We start from the raw sequence: 16,599 nt of genomic DNA on the forward strand, positions 1-16,599 counted from the left end.
AGAAGCACATCTGGGTCTGGGATATGTTAATCATAGAAAAAAAATAAGAGGGATCATAAAAATTGCATTTTGATGTAACAGATTTTTGCATGCTGTATATTCCACTAGACTAAACAATTACTCAATTTACACACATGTTCCTGTTTTAAACCTTTAAACCCTTTGTTGATAAGATAAAGCAATCAAAAGTTATAGCGTTACAAAAATAATGTATCCTAGTGTACAAAAACGTCTCCATGTGTCCAAAAGCCTCTCCAAACAAATAAAACCTAATAATTGTGCATAAGAACATATTACACATGCAAACACAAAAATGACTAAAGGTATGCAGAGCATGCAGACATGATTTTAGGAATGATATTTCACAGATTGAGTGCCTTTTGACTCCACATCAAGTCTGTGACATTTACTTGCCGCCATCTCCTGGTGGTCATATGTAACATTGTGCTTTGTGTGGATTATCTAATGATCTATGCATCTGATTACCTTGTGTGTGGGCTCGTTTGAAAGATAATCGGCTCTTATTTTAAGTTCCGTTTATTCTTTGGAAAGTTAAAAAAAAAATTCGGCATGTAAGCAACACCAATGTAATTGTCAAAGATATATACTTAGCTATTACTCACTATATTTTTGTTTGTGGTAAAATGATAGGCTGGTTGTATTCTACTTTTTGAGAGATTTCCAACAATATGAGACACATGGTTGTTTGATGAGATTGATTTTTTTTACTTATTGCAATAAGTAATAATTTATTATTATTATTACTTTTTTCTTCTGATTTGTCTGCAAATTTCAAAGCAGTGTTTCCCCTAGGATTTGTTTCAGCAGTGGTGCTGCTGTGCGCGCATCCACGAGCCTGCAAGGCCGGACCTATATTATGCACATCAGTATAGTAATAGCTTAGAATCATTATACAGTAGATGGGTTATTCATTTTCACCTTGTCATGTATGTCCTTATTATTTACAGAGAACTGCAACAAACACACACACACATAGGGCTGGGTATCTTTCAAAATATTTTGATACCGATATCTTGACTTCGATACCGGTTCCTAAACAATACATTTTTCGATACCAATTTTATGAAATCCATTTTAACAAGATTAGAAACATTACCTCAAAAATTGTTGGTTTTATTTTTCCAGTTTGTAGACATTTTTTACAGACTCAAATACTTATCTCCTGAGCCTTCTGGTCTCCTCATGCCAGGATCGGCAGGGGCAGAGGCTATAACATTAGAGGAAAATAAAAATAAGAAAGCTAAACTGTTAATTCAGCCAACCCTAAGGATAAGTATGGTTTAACAAGATAACTAGTTTAATGTGTGTTAAACTTGATCAGTTACTGGTAACCATAAAGCATTTTTAGCATCGATTTAGCTAGCTATCTATCGCCATACATCCAAACAATATCTAACCTAGGTATAGGTTATCTAGGTCCTAGTTTATAGGACTATGTCACTGTGCACAGAAACATTAATTTACAAGTACACAAGCGTGTACCACTACAAGTTAGCTGATTTTCTTTGTTTGCTAAACGTTAACCTTACCTGTCGGTGTCCCAGTCATAGCGCCGCTGCATTTATCAGTAGTTTTGAAGGAGGCTCTGTGGCAGGAGGATGCTGAGAGAATGACTGCACCGTCTCAGTCTTCTTGCAGTTGAAGACAGCAACTTTCTGCTCTTAAATTTATTAAAGTGTCAAGTGCTTCATCAGATTTGTCGTGTAGCAATTATCTTGTCGCAAATACTGTATTGCGCGCTTTTGGCATCGAACCTGGTGAAATCTAGCCACACTTTTAATGTTTTCCACATCTTTCACATCAATGGGGGTTGGGACACATACACACTACCACCTCACGTGTGAGCCGCGTCTTTGCATAACTGGTGTAAATAGTGTTTTTCCTTGATGCCTAAACACAGCCAATCACCGGCACTTTTAGATTTGGGCACATCTAGCATGCTACATGCTTATCACTGACGTTGACGAGATTAACCCCTTAGGTATCGAAATGTAGTACCGAACGACAACACATTTTTTGATACTCGATTGTTTGGTGGCAATTCGGTCGGTGCTTAAAATGTATCGAACTCTATACCCATTCCTACACACACACACATATGTACTGCATGTATGATCCCTATATATATATATATATATATATATATATATATATATATATATATATATGAGATCAAGCTTTTGACACTTAGGACAACTACGGGACTTGTACATAACTATTACACAAGGTGAAAACATTCACTGCTGCTCAAAAGACAACAAACTACTATATGCATACAATATGTAATTATCTGTAATGTAGATTGTGTAGAAAAAAACCTTTTATCTCTTATATTTGTATAAATTATGAAAGGGGTGTGAACATTTATCAGACAAAAGGCAATGCAAACTTATTTTCTCAGTTATATACTGTATACTGATTATCAGCTGTCTTTTCTTCTTCTTTCTATCTTGTTTCTGAACAGCTATCTAAATCCAGCAATTCTGTGACTAAATCAGTCATTTGGCTCCTTAATGTTTCAGTTTAGGAGCCAATTGCTCCTTTGTCATTGTTTTAGTCTGGCGCCCTGAGCATGGCTCCTTACTACAATAGTAAGTAACTTCAACAAAACTATAATATTTTTGTTATGAAATGACAAACTATACATTTAGAAACTATAAAAACAAACTTTCAGAAAGAAGTGTCTGGAGCCAAATATTTCTACTACCTTTGTCAAAGAAGTTATCATAGTAAAAGTCTTTATGCTACAAGTGGTATCATGTCAGGTTTGTTGCTTCTCTTTTGTGTATGTGTACACACTCGCAAACAGCCTTTGAGCTGCCATGCAATGACGTCACTGTGTATACGTGCATGCATATGGTGGGGTCCCTTTCGCTTTGTACAGGTGTCCCATTTGACTGCACACAGTATAAGCGCACAACTGACTGGTGCTGGCAAGTGTTACATTGCGTCATGGATATTAATAAACTACTGAACTCCACCGTTCTTAAGAAAAATCCTCCAGGTACTGTAGATTCTTTGGTTTCCCAGCCTTGTCTGCACATTTGAATACTTCCCAGCAGTGGCTATATGATGTTTAGGTCTAGCTTTTGACACTTGGGACAATTGAAGTACACATATACAACCATTAAGAAAAAGGTTCATTGATGCTCCAGAAGGCAACGCACTATATCAGGAACCAATGCAGGGCTCCAGACTAACAAAAAACTTTGGAGCCATTGGCTCCTAAACTGAAAAATTAAGGAGCCAAATCACAGAATTCCTCGATTTAGATAGACAGCCAAAGAAAAGGAAGACAGCTGAACAATTAATCGAATGTTTAATGAACCGTATATTTGAGAAGATAAGTTTGCATTCACTTTTGTCTCAAATGTCCACACCCATTTCATAATTTATACAAATATAAGAGATGTTATTTTTATTTAGTACTGCTTTTCAGAATCTACATTAGAGATATTTATAAAGTATAGTATATTGTAGTGTGTTGTCATCGTGAGCATCAATAAATGTTTGTACCTTGTGTAATAGTTGTGTCTCTCAACTGTCCTCTGTGTCGAAAAAAAAAAAAAAAAAATATATATATATATATATATATATATATATATATATATATATATATATATATATATATATATATATATATATATATATATAAACAGATCAGTCACAACATTAAAACCAAATGTTTTTGGCTCGTGCCGCCAAAACAGCGTCAACCCGCATTTCAGAATAGCATTCTGAGATTATATTCTTCTCACCACAATTGTACAGAGCTGTTATCTGAGTTACCATAGACTTTGTCAGTTCGAACCGTAAATAAAATAAACTCTAGTGACTGTTGTGTGTGAAAATCCCAGGAGATCAGCAGTTATACAAATACTCAAACCAGCCCGTCTGGCACCAACAATCATGCCAAGGTCATAATCGTTGAGATCACATTTTTCCCCATTCTGATGGTTGATGTAAACATTGACTGAAGCTCCTAACCCATATCTGTGTGATTTTATGCACTGCTGCCACACGATTGGCTGATTAGATAATCGCATGGATTATTGTTGTTGCCAGACGGGCTGGTTTGAGTATTTCTGTAACTGCTGATCTCCTGGGATTTTCACACACAACAGTCTCTAGAATTTACTCTGAATTGTGCCAAAAACAAAAAACATTCAGTTAGCACCAGTTCTGCAGACAGAAACGCCTTGTTGATGAGAGAGATCAACGGAGAATGGCCTGACTGATTTGAACAAACAAAGTCTATGGTAACTCAGATAACCACTCTGTACAATTGTGGTGAGAAGAATATAATCTCAGACTGCTATTCTGAGATGCGGGTTGGCGCTGTTTTGATGGCATGAGGGGGACCTACACAATATTAGGCATGTGGTTTTAATGGTGTGTGTGTGTGTGTGTGTGTGTGTGTGTGTGTGTGTGTGTGTGTGTGTGTGAATATATATTTTTAAAATATTGCCTTAGTCTTTACTGTTACCGGATTGCCCAGACACAGAATGTAAATTGAATGAAATCCAATATGCAGTTTATTGTGGTACTCTGATCCCAATCAATAATTACCAGGAAGAAAAAAAAGTTGTATAAAATATGGGACTTTTAATTATCAAGAAGCCCAAATGGGACTCTTATTTTGAAATGTCTGCACTCCTAGTTGTGAGCTCACTAATGGCTGATTCACTCAAAGTGAATCCAATTCAAACTGCTAACCTGATGTCCTGAGATCTTTTCGGATGATTCATGAAAAAGATCAGTTTCAAAAGAATCATTTGTTCACGACTCTCTCGAGTTTGTTGTGTGTGGTGCAGTGAGCTCGGCGGAAACAGAATGGGTGAAAAGTGATGCGAGACAAACTGGTGCACGCTCTAAAGATGTATTCAGTAACTCACAAGATGATATCTGATGAAACCGCATATGAACGCACACAACCCGACTGTCACCGATGGTGACTAGATTTTAAATTATTGTCGCAATCAATTATTTTTGGTCACATTTGCGACCATTTTAGTCGCAGTCTAGAGCCCTGCAATGGTATGTAAACTTTTGGACAGGATGATTTGTAGTTGTTATTTTGTCTTGTGGGATGTGTCTAAATAGCTTATGTAGCTTCTGATTGGCAGCACTAAATAATAAAACAAAGCTGTTACAATCAGAGCTGACTGTTTTGATGCGGCGATGTTTTCTGATGTCAAATAAATAACGTACAATCGAATTAAAGTAAAATTAATTCATATTATTATAGAACAAAAACAAAAGCATAGATACATTAATATAACATGAGTTATACATTTAGCATTTAATAATATATATAGACAATCCTAAACTATAACAAAAGGTGAAAAGTCCATTTCTTCCATTCAACATAAGGCACAACAACAAGGCTGCACATCAGGAAGTGGAGAGACTTCCAAGCATCAGGAGTCAAGTGAGAGGATTTTAGTGGCTTCATGTTAAGGGGCATAATACTAAAAGTTTTAAAATATTTGAATGGAACACTAGTTATAACACCTACAACAACAACAGTAGTAGATTTCTGTAACTGTGTTTACGGTGGGATGGGGGGGTGCATTTAGAATGTTTTTCTCAGTTTGTGCCAGGCCCTGATTACCACTCTGCTGAAATGTTTCATTTTGAAATCTGTGCGTTAATGACATCACAAGACATTGTTAATTTGCATTGACACACCCCTTAACATGCAGCGTCATTGTGTTTGTACTGAACAGTAGTGATACTGAGTGATATTAGAGAGTGATATTACTGCTGCGAGCTATGTCGAGCAGGGCTGTCGCTAGACTTCAATGTCAACTGGTTCTTAGCCCAAAGGCCATATTATAATATAAAAATTAAAAGAATCATTTTGAGTTTAAAGTGGTAATATTTTAAGAATAAACTGAAAGAAAAGTAACAAAGTGATAAAAAAAAAAGTCTTAAGTGGTGTGGTGGACAACACTAGCAAAGTGGAGCATCTAGGTCTTTACAAACAACACCACTAACCAGGGAGATAACTTGACTATGCAACCGAGCTGAATTTGTGGGAATATTTTCTGAGCTCTCGGTTCGTGAATGAGGTGTGCATTATTAGTACATGAGTTTTCAATCTGTGGGCACCTGTCAAGGGAGGCACGGAGATATAGACTCACACTCAAGTGAAGCTAAAAATAATTGGAACTGCCGTGATTATCATAGATATTGTATGTGGTAACATCCCCTCAGTTACAGTATTGTTTAGAGAGGAAAACCCAATAACAACGCTGAGCAGGACGAATCTGTCTGGTTCGTACTCCTGAATAAATTGAATTTCCTACATTACTGCTACAGTGTCCGGATACTAATAACTCTGTGCTTATGAGCAAAAAGACCAAGGATTTCTTTATTGCATAAATCTATCCTTCAATATGATTTAACCTCATCCTCCACATCCATCTCTTGCATTAATAAAGCTGCTGGCTTGGCATATTGTGATAATGACGCTCTGTTTAGCCTTTTATTGAGATTTATTTTTCTATAATATTTCTACTTTATTCTCACAGTTTTTACTTTAATTCTCAAAATATTATGACCGTAATCTCAAAATGCTACAAATTTATTCTTGTCATTTTTACAAAATATTACGACTTCATTATCGAAATCTTAATTTAGAATTTTTTATTTAACATGGCAATAAAATGCCATCATGGGATCACAGAGTAAAGTTAAAAATAACATACATTTGTATAAACGCATCTCGAAACACCTTCGTTGGGTTTCATGACTGTTACTAAACATGTTGTTTTTAACAAAGCAAGTTTCAATGCATAATAAACGGTAAGAGAGTGTTTTTCCCCTTTTGCTCTGGTTTTCAGATTTAAGTACAATACTTAAAAAGTTAAATGTCATTTGATTTTAAATTATTTAAAAATCAAGGCACCACAAAGAGGCTATTTAAACACAGCAGTTTAACTCCACGCACATGACATGGAAAAGTGTGCATACGGGCAGAGCACATATACAGGCAGTCATTATTGTTTGACTTTAATACGAAATGTTGTCTTAAGACTTTTGTATTATGCTATTTAGGCTTATAGCTCACTGTGCTGCTATTTTCAGTTGCGTTTGAGGAAATTCCATTACAATAAACATAATTTTTTCACGTGTATTTCCCGACTAAACCTGAATAACCAAACAAGATGACTGGTGCATGCATTAAAATCTACTTGGTGTATGGATTGATACAAACAATAGAAGATTAGAAATGAGGCTTATAGATTATATTTTTAGAAATAAGACTTGCATAATAAAACCTCATTGACTCTGATACAGAAAAGCTGCACCCCTGTGAGGGTTTGTAACATGTCTGACAAACTTGAGCATGAACTGCAGGTAAAAGTCAAAATGTGAACTGTCATTTAATGGAAGTTGGGCTCACTGATCGGAATTAATTTACATTTGAAGCCATAATTGAAGCCAGCCTTGTTTCTTTTGTACCCTAATATAATTCAAATAATTAATTTTTATCATCACATAAAAAACAGACATTCGGGGCTATTATCAAAAGATCAGGGGCTTCAGCCCTTTAAGCCAATGTCTAGCTATGCCGCGGATGACGAATAAGGTTATCAGATGTTGTTGTGTGCCTGAATGTGGAGAAACTGCACCTCCACAATCGGCATTTCCTTCCGAAGGATCACCGCATTAGAAATTAATGGCTGAAGTTCATTTCTATCTATGTGCCTGATCAATACAGTGAGAAATGTATTTACAGTATATACTTAAGCACTATTTTAATAGCAAGCACTGGTATTTCCTTCAGGAAAAAGTCTAATCTGGAAGATGCAATGTGAGAACTATAGGCTCTATTAGCACAGTGGACATCTGTGAAAGCAATCACTGAATATTGCACATGAGAATGAAGGTAAATGTCCTGGGACAGTTTGAGATTCTCTCTCTCTCTCTATGTATGTAGAGACATAGTCAAATTTTTTAAAAAGAGACTAAACCATTTAAACTCACAGTTATAAGTAACAAAAGCAATACATAGTTTAAAAAGGTAAAACACATTAACTACACCATCACTTCAACTGAGCTAAATGGCATCAAAGCTTTTGAATTGTCAAGCCAAATGTGAATTACAGAATTTTCACTCTTCATTTTATCTGAATCTTGGCATTGTTGAGACAAACCTGTCTGTCATAGTAGTGATCATAATCTAAGAGCCTTGATTTCAGTCATAACTTTAAAAAAAAACGAAAGTCAATGTGTTTTGCCTTTACACAGACATAGCCAAATAAATAGGAAGGCAATACGTAGGAAATGTTTCCATGAGAAGTTTGTTAGGTAATGTGCAGTGGTTGAAAAAAGATGAGGACTCCGAAATCTGAGATTGATTATGAAACTAAAATGTGAAACGCAGGATTTGGGGTGGGTGGCACAAATGAGAGTGTGGCAGACCTTTGGAACATCTGCCAATGTGCCTGTGAATTATAGCAGATTCATTCGAGCAAGTAGGCGGAGGGTGTTTCTTAGTACTGACAGTTCACAATCCACAGAAGTTCCTGCCACTAGTGATTGTGTGGGATGTTCTACAGTTTCCAATCTACTGACCCTCATTTCTTCATCTGATGTTCAAGGCAGCTTAAAACGGCGGCCATTAGGATGCATACACCCGCGGCTTATTACTCTCTTGGCTGGGGTCAGTGGAAAATCCATGTATTAAGATTTAAAATATGTCATAAATACAGTCCATGCATGCTCGTACACCAATAACACACTATGTATTATATACAGTACATCTACATTCACACTGTAAACCAAAGTGTGTGATGTTTCTGCTAAAATCAGCTTTTTTATGAGAATTTGTTTACAAGATCTTTTAAGTATGGCCAATATTAGACACTGGACTAAATAGGCTCACCAAAGAGACCTACACTATCTATATATATTTATTTTGTCACATGACACCATAATGGATATGATGGGTATGTTGGCTATACTATCAGAGTGTGATTTGGTAGACAAATAAATAAAAATGTTAAAATAGTTTGTATGTGTGTAGTATGTGTGTTCTTTTCTTCAAGAATTTCAGCTCCAGACATGTGAAGGTGCAAAAATCAAACTTGGGCCACATTAACCTGCAGTGTTTACTTACCCTTAGTCAGCTTTTTCCTGCTTATGTAAAGTAATTAAGAATTTGTAGTGTAAAAAGACATGCTAAAGCTGCCACTTATGAAGTCCAACACTTGTATTGGTCTGTCAGTGGAGCCATTAACTTCGGAAGTAATGGTTTTGAGCTCTTAGCCTTTAATTCATTAGTGGCACCAAATACCTTAAGTTGCTACATCAATATTCACTAATTGGTTTTAAAACTTCTCACAGAGCCTGAGTTTGCAGTATTGGATGAAAGTGTGTTTCAGTGAGATTTAACGTTTGTTTTCCTAATGCTGCAGTTCCAATGACTTCTTTTAAGATCTGAGAAGTGTTGGTGCCATTTAACCAATTCAGTTGTCTTTTTTAATTAATCCCTTTCTAGCTCTGGTGTACCACAGAGTATCTGATTCTATTCAGTCTAAATTCATGTGGTAGACATGTGCTTTTCTAAAGGTACCAGTCAAGGGTGTTGGAATGCTGCACCGGTTCTTTTGATCCTTACCAAGTAGTGTATCACTATCGGCTTTTCAGCACATTGGGGAGAATTTACGAAGAATGAATTGCACCCACTTATAGCATTTATTTACACACTGTCTGCGTGGTTTTAGTGTCGAAAAGCATTTAGCAAATTTTGCAATTCCCAATTTTGCAGGTCGGTTCTGAGTGCTAGGTTGTGTAAAATTATAGTATATAATAATAATACATGCAACAGACTATCGCAATCTGACTGTACATCATCTCCACACTTCTGCAATACAGACATAATCTGACTCTTTATAATGCAGAAATAAATGCTTGACTGCACCGTTTATCTAAATATATGGCTGGCTTCTCCATCATTTGAATTTTTGAATAACTGCTGCCATGATATATGTCATTGACATGATCAATGATATATATATTAAATAAAACTAAATTTACCGCCTGCTTTCCTTAGGTGATAATGGTGTGATTTTAAGTGAGCCCAGGCATTTAGATCTATAGGCCTAGTCTGGGGTAACCAGACACTTCACTCTTAAATACAATGTTTGTTTTTGCATTGATGAAGTTTTTGACCAAGGAACTTCTCAGCCATATATTAAGTGCAACACAGTGAAACATTTAGTCTTGAGATTTGCTGTGCTTTACAAGAGACGTTTTAGCAGAGACAGGCCACTTCTATTGAAATGAATGGGAGAAATTATAATGCTAAACGGTAAAAGCATGTAAAAAGGAAGTCCTACCCTACAGGTTAACGAGCCAATCACCTTTTAGATACAGAGATTGCCTGTCTACTTGGGAACGCATATGCGCATTAGCTATACAAGCCGGGAATTTATTTATTTATTTTTTACATAATCTGAGATAAATAAGCACAATTTATGAATCCAGTGTTGTCAGATTTTACTACTGATTGATAATCTTGAACCACCATTTTGGAGATTCTGGTCTTTCACCATTCAAGTAGATAGTAGCTGCTTTTGTACAGCATGCCGCTTGTTTACAGAAAAATAGCTCCACGAGAGCATTCCAAAGATGGCCGCCAGTGGACTGACTTGCTAGAAAGACTTTGGCTTACTTTTGAGCAGTACTGTAAACATCCATTCTGCCACTCTGGGTGGCTGGGTAGAGATTGAACTACATTTTACTCCACCTGGCAAGTCTGACTTAGTCATGTGACCTAAACTATGAAAAAAACATTAGACACGGGTGTCTGATATTGGGGCCATTAGTCATTTTGATGGAGTATGTTGACTTTGTGCTGTCTATACCAACACAAGTGAGATCAGGATTGGAGCCACCAAAGGGACTAGACTGTGGAAAATCTCTCTCCCCTGATCTCTGTATTGATGGAAGCTTAAACATGTCTTTCTTATCCCGTACTCAGCTTTTCTCTAAATAGTGGCTAGTTTTAATGGATCTTGACCACTCGTGAACACACACGTTTATGTTCCTGTGTGAAACTCAAGAAATATGTCTGGGTCATTAAAAAAAAGGTAGAGGTAGAATTTTTCTTAAGGGGAGTCAAGTTTTTCAGACATTTTTAAGATTTTTTTTTTGTATCACAAAATTATAAGCCTAAATAGCATAATACAAAAGTTTTAAAAGACTACATTTCATATTAATTATCAGTTAAGATTAATTTTAAATGCATGTAAAATAAAGACAATACAACAAAAGACAGTTTAACAAATAATGTCATGTATAATTTGAAATGATATGTTTGTTTTTTCTCAGAGTATAGTTTTATGGAAGGGGAGGGGCTTAATCATTTTTGAAATGCTCTCCGTCCACATTGCCATTTTTAAGTGTTTTCCAAAAGTTGCAAATCCTCTTTCTGCACATGCTAAAAATCACAGTTCCATGTACAGTCTGAAATGTGATTGCCCTTGTGTTCCGTCACCAGACAGAAATTCAGAGTAAATCAGAGTAATCTTTAACAACGCTTTCAAAGTGGATAGCAGGCACAACGACACTGCTACAAAATGGGCATCTTGATTGTTTTGGGTTGAATGGTTTACATGACTGCATCGATTGAAAACAAATACATTATCATTTACAGATATCTCCATTTTCCATGTCCACATTAAAGCATGAAGATGTAGAGAAAAAGATGCATTTTGTCAGATTTGGCTAACTTCTTAGGACATTTTTTCATAATCAGAAAACCATAATTTCATCATTAATTTGTATTTTAAGTTTACTAAAGTTCAGATGAACCCATATTGGTGTATGAGTTTCCACTATTAATGACTTAATTGAAAAAAGAATTAAAGAAATTAAGAGCTCCAGTGAAATTGAGAACTGCAGATTTGTGATTTAATTGTTTAGCTGGGAACCACTGATCCACTTCACAAATCTGACTGAACGATTACTTCACAAATTTTATTGATCTGGTTCTGGGGTCAACACAATAATCCATTTGTCGGGGTTCTCGAAGAAACCACTCACAAGAGGACAAGATTATCAGTACAGTAAAGGGATAGTTCACCCCAAAATGATAATTCTCTCATCATTTATTCACCCTTATGCTGTCTCAGACTCGCATGACTTTCTTTCTTCTGCAGAACACAAGCAAAGTTTTTTGAAGGATATATGATGTATATTTCTCCAAACAAGTTGACTTGTATGGACAAACAGATATATATCCTTCATACGAGTTTAAGATGGCATCAGGGTGAGGAAATTATGAATTATAACTTTGGGGTGAACTATTCATGTAAATTTCAGTCTGTTCCTTACACAAATCTATCGTACAGCTTTAGACTTCAGATTATAGTGCACTGGTTGTATGAACCACTGTTAAGGTGCTTTTTTTATATTATCTACATTTTTGGAGCTTGCACTACATTTGATGTATGTGCTACTTGTACATGTTCCTCATTCATTTTGATGGTATTAAAACATAGGACTTTTCTGAAGTATGATGAAAATCTCCATTCCCCCCTTCCTGTCTGTTTGCAGATCCTAAACCTGTCCAGTCTGGGGGTGGAAAGCAGTTTTTGGCAGCAGCAACAGTGGCCGCCTTTGACGAAATGCACCCCGTGAACTGCTACATCTCGCACAGTTGCTCTCTGAAATATTTCAGTTACAGTCAGTTGCCGTTGTCAAACATGATTATTGATATGCAGCTTTTATTTTCATTCCATTAGCTCTATACCTCCCTTTTTCCTGTAGAGGTATGTTATCCATAAGACAGTGTCAGTGCTTGAGCAGGGAGGGTGCTCCATCAGCAAGGGTCTGCACGAGTAATGATGCCTTTATGTTTTTCTTGGGCATTGGCTTCAAACAAAAATACACAGCTTCTACCCACCTCACACATGCAAGGAAAGGAACACACCCACCTCCTCTCACTTTAGCACACATACAGACACATAATTCTCAGCATGCTACCATTTTCATCTACCCCACGCTCATGGGTTTGATGCTAAGCAAGGCCTGCATTTTATATCTGGTTCTCTTCTTGCATGACAGGTTGTAAAATAATATGTGACTTAAAAGCCCTCTGCTTTCTTCATTTAAGCCTCTTAAATTGGTCTTGTTTGGTAAGATGACCTTTCTAGTTGTAAGAGGAGACATCAACAAACATGATAGCTAACTGAGCCCAGATTATATTACCATAGCTCTTTCCTAGCTGAAGAAACTTTATAGAGTTCTCAAGCTATGTTTCATTTAAGGATCATCCTTGTTCCACAATTTGCTTTCCATTTCTGAATTGCTTTCTAGTAGGGCTGGGCAGATCGATCCTGAACTTGTCAATACATCAAAAAATATATATACACCGACCAGCCACAACATTAAAACCACCTGCCTAATATTGTGTAGGTCCCCCTCATGCCACCAAAACAGCTCTGATCTGTCGAGGCATGGACTCCACAAGACCTCTGAAGGTGTCCTGTTGTATCTGGATCCTTTAAGTCCTGTAAGTTGCGAGGTAGGGTCTTGTTGGTCCAGCACATCCCATATATGTTCAATCGGATTGAGATCTGGGGAATTTTGGAGGCCAAATCAACACCTTGAACTTTTTGTCATGTTTCAAATCATTCCTCAACAATTTTTGCAGTGTGGCAGGGCACATTATCCTGCTGAAAGTGACAACTGCCATGAGAAAATACCATTGACATGAAGGGGTGTTTTTGGTCTTCAACAATCTTTAGGTACAGTTGAAGTCAGAAGTTTACATACACCTTAGCCAAATACATTTAAACTATTATTCTGACATTTCACGTTCTTAAAATAAAGAGAATTATCCCAGTGGGTCAGAAGTTTACATACACTTTGTTATTATTTGGTAGAATTGCCTTTAAATTGTTTAACTTTGGTCAAACTTTTTGGGTAGCCTTCCACAAGCTTCTCACAATAAGTTGCTGGAATTTTGGCCCATTCCTCCAGACAAAACTGGTGTAACTGGATCAGGTTTGTAGGCCTCATTGCTCGCACATACTTTTTTCAGTTCTGCCCACAAATTTTCTGTTGAATTGAGGTTTGGGCTTTGTGATGGTCACTCTAATACCTTGACTTTGTTGTCCTTAAGCCATTTAGCCACAACTTTGGAGGTGTGCTTGGGATCACTGTCCATTTGGAAGACCCATTTGCCACCAAGCTTTAACTTCCTGTATGACGTCTTGAGATGTTGCTTCAATATATCCACAATGGACCACTTTTGGTAGGTACTATCCACTGCATACCGGGAACACCCCACAAGACCGGCTGTTTTTGAGATGCTCTGACCCAGTCATCTAGCCATCACAATTTGGCCCTTGTCAAGAACTGACTGTTCACTTGCTTCCTAATATATCCCACCTCTTCACAGGTGCCATTGTAACAAGATTATAAATGTTATTCACTTCACCTGTCAGTGGTTTTAATTTTGTGACTGGTCGGTGTATATTGATAGGGCCTACTAAAGATTTTTACTAAACTAGATATCTTATTATTTATTTGTCATGGAAACTATTGCAATTCATGAGATTCAAAGTGACAAAAAAGCAATTGCTGTATTTGTGTATGATTGGATATATTTTGCTTTCCATTCATCTTCCACAGACTGTTCTCACAGTGAAATCGGAAACAGTATGTAGACTGTTCAGTTTGTTATTGACGAAATTCGAAACACTGCCCCCAGTGGCCAAAGCAGTAGGTGTTCTCCATTTCCAGGGTGAAATGTCCACAGAGGTGCACCAAAAGTGAGTTGCAAAGCAAATTGTTTTTCAGCTATACCCTCAAACCTAAACCTAACCATCAGTGGACTAAAAATGTCATGTTAAGCGGGAAAATGCAACTTCCGAATCGTACTCGTCTCTGATTATGCAAAGGCGATTACTTCCTAGTGTCACACTGCTTATACTATTCCGGTTGTGCCACAAGGGAAGGTAAACACACAAGTCGATGCAAAAATGTCTGATAGGAGATGCCACTTGTCAGTCGGTATAATGTGGCTGATTTTAGGGTACTGGAACTCTGGGAAACAAAATGCCATCTTCCCATGTGACCGTGCTGGGAAGACAAAAGCAGTCAAGACACAAGTCAGCGCTTAGTCACAGCACTTGGTTGTTGTAAATTAATTTAAATTAAAATCTTAATTGTTAGTGAATGATAAGCAAAAATAGAACTTGAAAATTTGCAGTTTAGGCCTATGCATTTAGAAGGGGAAAAAAGGCTTTTAAATATGATGTTAAATGGCCAAAATGAAAAGTTTTATCCTCTGAGCTCTGAAAAAATCAATTTAAATAGTTATTGGTATTGTTATCGATATCAGCAATATTGGCCTTGATAGTACTAGATCGGAAAATAACATAAGTGGTGGAATCGCTCATCCCTACTGTCAAGAAGAAGCAACTGAAATCTAATTTGATCTTTTTTAATGATGATCTTTAAAGAGATGTATCTATAGTGAATTTCATTTTTCTCAGGTCTGCATAGCTCTTGCAAATTTTAGTGCTCCCTTTTGTTTGTGGGTATGGAAAAATTCCACTTCCTGTTTGACAGATGAACACGTGTTTTAAGATGTGAATGTGTATGTGTGCAGAGTAATTCATACATGTAGATCTGACCTTTACATAAATGGTAAGCCATTGGCTCAGCGAGTTAGTGGTTAGATATATAAAGACTAGTACAGTCTACCTAGCTCTGTGCTTTTACAGTTGCCTTTCACTGTATACCTCTTTTTCTTTGGACACACTTTTTCCATCCTTTCCCATGACCTCTCTCTTTCTCTGACCAAGAGCACCTGTGTGGCTTGTCACACCTGTGTGAGCACTCTGTGTTTGGCAGGTTGTTGTCATGGAGACTGGAGAGATATCTCACCATGGAGGGCCGCTTGATAGGATCGGCCAAAGTAGACCACCCTCAGGGCAGCATGTGAAAGACCTCATTGTGCCAGGTACCACAACCAAATCCATTACACCCTGTGTGGTGGCCTAGCTCAAAGCTGTGACTAAGCGTTCTCTACAGAGTTTCTCTTTGTTCACGTATGCTTGTCAGAGGTGTATAGACTGATAATGTGACTTTTATAGTGGGCTTTCAGGACCACAAACTGTATTTGATAAAACTGCACTGCAAAGCCAAACCACAGCAACTAGAGTGGAACAGAAACTGAGAGTAATGTATTTTTTGCTTGTTCAGCTAACTGAGTATGATAAAACTCTGCCTCTCTCCGTTTTCTCTAAATTAGACAAAAGTTGAGTTTAACCTGGTCACAACTTATAATTGACATAATGTTTCGGTACAATGTGCATTTTGCCTTTGCAGGTCAGAACAGTTGTCCAGACAAAATACTGAAAATAACCACTGGATCAACATTCAAGCTACACTCGGAGTAAGAGTTCCATATAGAACCATAAAGGGTTATATCGCTTGCTTCATATTTGGAACCCCTAAAAGGTTTTATCTAACCCTTTTTAAGGGTTCTTTGAGCCAGGTGGAAAGGTTCTGTAAGGTTCTACAACCATAATATTGTTTTAAAATGAT

At 37.0% G+C, this 16,599-nt stretch overlaps 1 long non-coding RNA gene across 1 annotated transcript in view; it reads left to right on the forward strand.

Annotated features, from left to right (window-relative positions):
* Positions 1 to 13,941: 13,941 nt before the first annotated feature.
* LOC127620186 (uncharacterized) overlaps positions 13,942 to 16,599 on the forward strand; it is a 43,030-nt gene continuing 40,372 nt past the window's right edge. Inside the window, exons 1-4 of the long non-coding RNA XR_007967681.1 lie at positions 13,942 to 14,296; positions 14,677 to 14,816; positions 15,904 to 16,012; positions 16,381 to 16,447. This is a non-coding gene — a long non-coding RNA (uncharacterized LOC127620186). The remainder of the gene's footprint in view (positions 14,297 to 14,676; positions 14,817 to 15,903; positions 16,013 to 16,380; positions 16,448 to 16,599) is intronic.

The sequence above is a fragment of the Xyrauchen texanus genome, chromosome 26 (assembly GCF_025860055.1).
Source record: "Xyrauchen texanus isolate HMW12.3.18 chromosome 26, RBS_HiC_50CHRs, whole genome shotgun sequence".
NCBI lineage: Eukaryota > Metazoa > Chordata > Actinopteri > Cypriniformes > Catostomidae > Xyrauchen > Xyrauchen texanus.